The following is a 7,699-nucleotide window of genomic DNA, read 5'->3' as shown; positions in this document are numbered from 1 at the left end:
AGACGATTCATACTTCCAAAACGCGTTCAGGCCTGACCTCTCAGAAATATTCCCCCAATACTTCCTCTTACATAACTCATCTCTCCTTGCTTCCTGCTACTGTAGCTAATGCGTGCTTCTATTATTGTGAAAGTAACCAAGATGCCTCCTACACAGTTTGGGGTACAACTGTTGTACCTGCCAGTTCATCTAGAGTCAAATGTGTGAACCCTCACATATCAGTAATAGAAAACCCAGAAGTGCCCGCTATCCTTGCTCCATCTCCCTCTCCTTTATGCATACGTGATTAGCTGTGCCTAAGAGGTACCGGAAAGGGAGTCCAGTGTCTCACTCTCATGGCTGAGGCAGAAGGGTAACTATAACAAAACTGGCCACGTGTCCCTGATTCCTGGAAGGTTCTTGACATATTTTCTGGCATAGGCCACCCACACCTGAGCTCTCTAACAGGAAGTGCTCCTGGCCAAATTCCCAGTCACCTCAGCAGAGGAGGCAGGGAGGACTTAATGGGTTACAGAGTGGGAGTTGGAGGAAGGATAGTCTGGACTTTGGGGGTTCAAACATTTGCACTCTGGAGATGAACTGGGAGGCACAATAGTTGTACTCCAAACTCTGTATGAGGCATCCTGGTTACTTCCATAATAACAGGATGCCTGTGCACTGGCCAACTGAGTGTGAGGTAGCTCAGGGGCAAGGCAGCAAAGCTGTTTAGCAGAAGCTGTAAAGTAAACAGGTAAAGCATTGCCCCCTTGGGGGACCCACACAGTGGGGTCAGTGCAATGTCAAGAGTCTGGGCCAGAGTGGGTCCTTTCTGGCCTGCTCCAGTGTCACACTGACCCAAGGGCCCTCAGGCTCTGCCAGTCTGGGCTTCAGGTGTCAGATTGCAAAGCGATAAGCTCTTTCTGTGCTCAGAAGTGCTAAATCAGGACTGGTTCTAGCTTTTACCATCTTGAAGATTTAAAGCCACCTATTCCTCACTAGTGACTAACTCCTTTTTGAAAAGCAACCACCACCAAAGAAAAGCAACAAACATAGGAGCTACTTACCTGACCCGTACCCAATAAGGATGTGGGTGACTCTACAATGCCAAATTGATTTTTTTCTTTTTGTCCTGGCCTATGTAGAGATCATCTTTCTAAATGTAATCACTGGCAGGCACCCTTCTGGTAAGGAACCCTATTATATGTGCATTACACTGTATTTTAATGTGTTTTATTTCTACCTCCTGACTGAGCCTTAAGCTCAGATGGTAAGAGGACTTTTATATTTATATCCTCAGCACCTAGCAGATTTCCTAACATGGTAATAGTGGTAGCCATTGTTACAGCAGTAATAGTAACAGTAAATCTTTATTGAGTGCTTGCCCTGATCCAGGCAATGCACTGAATGTGTTACACAAATGATCTCACAAGGTAGCTATGATTATCTTAATCTTTACAAATGAGAACTTTGAGACTTAGGTCAAGTAACTTTCCCAAAATCACACAGCTAGTAAGTGGCAGAATTGTGCTTGATATCTGTTTGTTGAACTTAACTGTACCCTAGTTACTGAAAATTCAAACGGAAAACCAACCAACTAATGGTGAACATTTTCATTATCTGTCAGAGGAGAATGCCCTTTCTCCATTCTGTTTTTCTATGAGGAGCAAGACTGTTTCCTGGCCTTTCTCAGAGCCTTAATCATTTTACCTCTCATGATGTAAATTTGGGCAAAGTAACTGAGCATACTGGGCTCAGCTCTGCCACCTTTTTCCTCCTGGGAGGTGCAGCCCACAGGAAAAAGTCTGCTGCTTTCCCTGGGTGCTGCCTGTATACAGCCTAGTGCTGCTTGCAGCTGGATGGGGACAGCTCTTGATTCCCGAATTCAGTATTAGCCCAGCACCCCTGGCTACCAGACCTGAAGTCACTTCTTCCAACCTGGCTGGCTATCTGTTTCACTCTTTCTTTCTCAACTTTTCAGGAGAGAAGAGGCAAACTATTTCCTGAGGTCTCCCTGCACTGCTCCTCGTCCTCCATCATCAAAAGGTGGGCTAAAGCTTTTTACTTGAATAGTTCACAGAGTAAAGGCTGGTTAGAGAAGCCAGGGCAGGGCGTGATGAAAAAGAACAGGGGTAAGCAGACACCAGAAACTTCATGGTAAGAGTTAACTGAAGATCATTCAAAATTAAAGAGAAGGCGCTTGGCAAATTGAAATGTAAGTTAATGACAAATAGCAATTTACAACTTGCTTGACCTTCTTAACTAACTCTAACACACTTCTGCTACTATGTGCAGTGAAGCATACTGCTACCTATAGGCATGCTAAAACCTGCATATAATGGAGACCTGGCCCTAGGAAGGGTCCAGAAGAAAGGGAGAACTGCCCTTTCAGACCCATGTATTGGACTTTCCTAGGATTCCACAAGTGGGCAGAAAATTTTTAAAAGATGCTAAATATGAGTACATGCTCCAGGAATTCTCACGTGTCCAACAATTTACTTGCCATCTCCATCTGGATGTCTCATGGGCATTTCAAGCAAAGCATGGTTAGAATAGGTCTCTGATTTCCCTCCAAAAACCTGTTCCTTCCTCAGGCTTCCCATTTCAGTAACTGTAACCAGCATCCCCCTCTTAGATCCCTCTTCCTTTCCTCCTACCCCCACATCCAATCCACCTGCAAGTTCTGTTGGCTCTACCTCTAAAATAGATCCTAAATCTATTCACCTCTCCCTATCTCCAAGGTTATCACCTTATCCAAACTAGGTGTCATTTCTCACCTGGACTATTAAAATAGGCTGGCCTCCCTGCTTCCACTTATATAATCCAACCAACAGCCAGGGTGAGCTTTCAAAATTAAAATAAATGATTTCATTCCCCTGCTTAACAGTATCTAATGGCCTCTAAATGCCCTTTGATTAAAGTCCAAAGTCCTTATCTCTGAGTTAAAGTTCTATGTGATCTAACCTCTGCCTTCTGTGTGACTTCATCTCTTGGTTTTCTTTACCTCATGTGCCATGCCCAGCCAAGCTTGTTTCTATCTCAGGACCTTTGTACTTACTGTTTCTCTTCTTAGAACACTTCTTTTTCAGGTCTTCTTCTGGTCATTTAGGGTAAATATCACCTCCTCAGGAGAGACCTTCCTGTCCATCCATCTAAAGTAGACCCCCTCTCACCCTGTCAACTCTCTATCACCTTTTATTTTTAAGTTTTTTTAAAAAGCTTTTTCATAGCAGTTATCACTATCTGAAATTATCTTGATAATCTAATAGTTTAGTTGTTATATTTATTATCTGTATCCTTCAACTAAAATGTAAGCTCCATCAGGGCAGAAATCTTACTGGTTATACTCACTGTATTCCAAGGTCTAAAACAATGCCTGGCCTTAGAAGATACTCAGATATGAATGAATCATTAGTTTGATAAAATTCTGAGAATGAAAAGTCAAAGACAAATCTAGACATTGAGATAGTCTGGCTCAAAAACACAGGTTTCTGATTTTGTCATACCTTCCCCTTTAAAGGTCAGTCTCATTCCAGACCCATATATTCCTCCCAAAAGGAGCAGCTTGGAAGAGTTTTCGGTGCCTTCTTTGTCCTTAGCCTAATTCTGAGAGACGAAGTTCATCTTACTTCTTGCTCACATCCTAGTGGCCTTGAATTCATTCATAGCCAAAAACAAGAATCAGTCTTTTCCTCACCAAGAACCCTTCAACCTAGAATATCTCTCCTCCGCAAATGATTGTCAGATCCATTTAGGTCTGACAGCAACTGGATGCCAACCTCCACCTTCTACACCCCTCCCTCAGATTAGAGGAAACTCTCTCAGGCCATTCTCTCCATTGTCAAGTCAGTACAGGGGATGTTTGGTGATGGGGTGCAGGGCAGAGAAGTGGTTGGAAATTGGGTGGGGGCAATGCTCTTTCACTAAAGTAAGGTTTGAGTCTTAGTGAGATATTGGGTGAAAACTATGTGGACTAGAGGAATACAAATTCATTAGACTAGATGAAGGTCTTTAAAATGAGAAAAGTTGCAGCCATGGAGTGAAAGACCCTCTGTTTCCCTCCTCCCATGTCTTGAGAGTGGAGTTCCCTACCATGGAAAGTCTGTGGACACTGAGACCTGTCTCCCTCCTCCCACAGGCAGGCCTGTAGGACTAACTGACATGGTATCTCACAGGATAGAGGAATAGCCCTCCTTCTACCAGCATCAGAAACACCTCCCTTTGTGGACTGTGCCAGTTTAGGAATGCTCTTATTGAAAATGATGCAGAGAGATTTTTCCATCTTGCCCCACTCCGCATAAAAGTAGCTGGAAAAACAGCCTAAGAGGACAAAATAAGTTTGTACAAGGGCCTGTCACACTGTAGAAGTAAAACCCCTACATCCACTTCAAGGATGGCAAACTCAAATGCCTCTAGGAACTTAAATGAAGGAAAAGAACCTGCTGAGTCTCCAGCCATGTCTAAAGCAAGTGAATACCCATTATTCTGCGCTAGGCAATTGCCACAATGGGGAACATGACCCCAAGTTTACCAGATAGTCTAAATTGTTAAGGGAGAAGCAAGAGATATGATTTTTTTTCCATGAAATTTCCTAATTTTAAGGTTAGGATTACATTCCACTGCATATAACAGAAAATCCAAAACAACATGTAGCATAAGTCAGATAGGAATGGTTTTCTCTGTCTAGAGGTGTTTCAGAACAAATCCAGCAGCTCCACAGTGATCAGGGATCCAGATTCCTTCCAGCTTTCTGTTCTGTCATTCCAAGGGTGTGACCTTTATCTTCATGACCCAGTACGGCTCCAACAGCTTGGTCCAGGCAGCAGGATGGAGGACTGGATGGAAAAAGAAGGGGATACAGGGCACGTGTCTTTTAAGGAAGTTGCCACAAAGCCCATCTATTTACATCTTGTTGGCTAGAACTTAGCCGCATGGGGCCACAGCTAACCGCAAGGGAAGTTGAAAAATGTCACATTTCCCAACTTCCCTTGCAGATATATGAGTATATGTATACATATGTACATATATATGTATATATGGGTGTGTGTCTACATATATAGAGTTATTTTTAGGAATTGGCTCAGGTGATTGTGGGGGCTGGCAAGTCTGAAATGCTTAGGGCAGGCCAGCAGGCTGGAAACTCTGGCAATATCTGTATATTACAGCCCTGGGGTAGAATTCCTTCTTCATGCACCAGGAAACCTCAGATTTTGCTCTCGTGGCCTTCAACTTATTAGACGAGGCCCACCCACATTCAGGGTAATCTACTTAAAATGATCATAGATGTTAATCACGACTACAAATATCATCATAACAACGTTTAGATTAGTATTTGAACAAACAATTGAGCATCATAGCCTAGCCCAATTGGCATATAAAATTAACCATTACAGTCTCTAATTCAAAATTTTATAAAACCATGCAGGCAAAACAACACCTATCTGAGTTAGGCCCGCCAGTTGTCTCAAATTGTTTTTTCGTGACATCTGTTTTGGATCAAATACAAACAGATTTTTACTTATGCAAAATTCTGCTCTCTAGCTCATACTATTATTACATACATTGTTTTACTCTTAACATAGATTGAATGCCTATCAGCTGATAGATCTTGTTTAGAACATGCATAAATATGCATCTTCTTTATATTAATTCCTGAATTAATTTTTATATAACAATCATCATACAGAAATAAAAAAAAAACAATTATAATTAAGTGGATCTTTTTTAGCTTTATGTAGATCTTTATTAAGAACATGCATTTTCTTGCATTTCTTCCTCTTTTCTTGGATAGAATTCCTTCTTCACCAGGAAACCTCAGGTTTTGCTTTCATGGTCTTCAACTTATTAGATGAGGCCCACCCACATTGAGGGGAATGCTTACTTCTTAAGCATTCATAACCATGAACTGTCTTCAGTAATGGCTTATAACAAAAATTTGTCATGTTCTTACCTGTAGTCAGGGCTGGCTATATAATTTGCTGGGCCCTTTACAGAATGAAAATGCAGGACCCCTGTTCAAAAAGCAGGAAAAAGTACAGTTAAAGGTACTAATGTAATAGGGATAACAGTGATACATGAGTAACTCAATTAACTTAAAAATTGCAGAAGTACTACTTTTGGTGTCAATGTTATATAATACAATAAATGATAGTAGTTTATTAATGTGATATCTTGATTGATTATGAAAAGTTTCTGGCTCACTTGTCTGCAAATTCATCAAACTTTATGCCTGCCATTTTATTTTCATTTTCAATAGATAAGAAATTCATTTCACGCAGTTTATTTTTCAATAGATGTGATAAAAAGCAACATCCATCACTTTCGGAAACTGTACAGTCATAAAAAAATCTGTGAACAAAACAATAAAAAATACCCCAAAATAACAAAACTTGCCCTCATGTACCTTACATTCCAGTGAAGGCAGGCAGACAATAAAATAATAGGCATAAGTGAAAAATCACATCTTAGGTTTTTTTCTAGAAGATAGTGCATTTAAAAAAAGATCTCTCTGCTGATGCAACTGTTAAGAATGTTTTATAGGCTGTGAGAACACTAAGATAAATTTCTAATAAATTATTTTGAAATATAAATTTTAGTACTTCTGGAGTATTGATTCTTATGGAACAATTTTTTGAAACATTTAATTTTTTATGCAAATTAGTTTTATGTAAGTTTGAATTTAATTTTAAGTATAAACTTATACAATGGCATTTTAGTGTTTCCTCAGACTTGAGAAAATGTTTTCTGAAGCTTGTGGAGGTTATACGAACAACTGAAAGTGTCTTCATGATTTGAGTGTAATTCAAAAGTCCCGCTTCTGCCTTCTGTCATTGTATCTTCAATTACAAAGGAAAAAACTTTGTCTTCCTCATTAACAATTGGTTCATTCAAATCTTCATATGAAAATGGTGTTATTTTCTATAGAATGTAATGATCTTTATATTTCATGTCTATTTCTGCACCTGTGGTTATTTGTTTTGCAATGTTGCAGCAGTTTTCAAAATTAGATTCTAAATCTCTTAAGAATCCAGATAATTCCCCCAAATGCTCTATTTCGATGCTCATATATACATTCTTATTTTGTGCTAATTTACTGATGGTTTGCTGCCTGAGCGCCAGCAGTTTCAGTCCCTGTGTCAGTCTGTAGAGATGATATTTGTGCAGATGACACAGGGATTGGCAAACCGGCCCACCACTGCGGGTCTGGGCGCCGTCCCCATGCAGAGCCCCTTCCCATCTCTGGGGCTATGGCTGTTGCCTCTGCTTCTACTGCTGCTGCCCCTACGACCACTGCAGTGTGGGACCAGGCACCCACCCAGTCTCGCCCTGACCTGCTGTGAGGCGTGGGCGTGCATGCCGGGGTGCCTGCACTGCCTGAGCCCTCTGCACACACATGTGCATGACCTCCTGTTGTGTGGACACTGCTCACGGGCGTGCTTCATTTAGTGCCCCACAGAACCTCACTTACCTAACACAAGTTCAAAAAGAAGATTATTAAGACTCCCCAGACAGCAGTAGCAGAGAATGAAACCAAGGGCGGGGCCCTTCTGAGAGTGGGGCCAGGCCTGTGTAGCTGCACAGGCCGCGTGCCCACGAAGCTGGCCCTGGAGGTGGTCCTGCAGTGTCAGGTAGCAGGACTGGAGCTGTATGTAGAGCGTGAGGTGATGGGGAAATTAGGGCACTGCCAGACTTCCCCCAGGGTCCTATTAGCTTAAAGCAATGG

The sequence above is a fragment of the Rhinolophus sinicus genome, chromosome 1, assembly GCF_057876585.1.
Source record: "Rhinolophus sinicus isolate RSI-liver-muscle chromosome 1, RSI-T2T, whole genome shotgun sequence".
NCBI lineage: Eukaryota > Metazoa > Chordata > Mammalia > Chiroptera > Rhinolophidae > Rhinolophus > Rhinolophus sinicus.
This window is presented reverse-complemented; position numbering follows the sequence as displayed.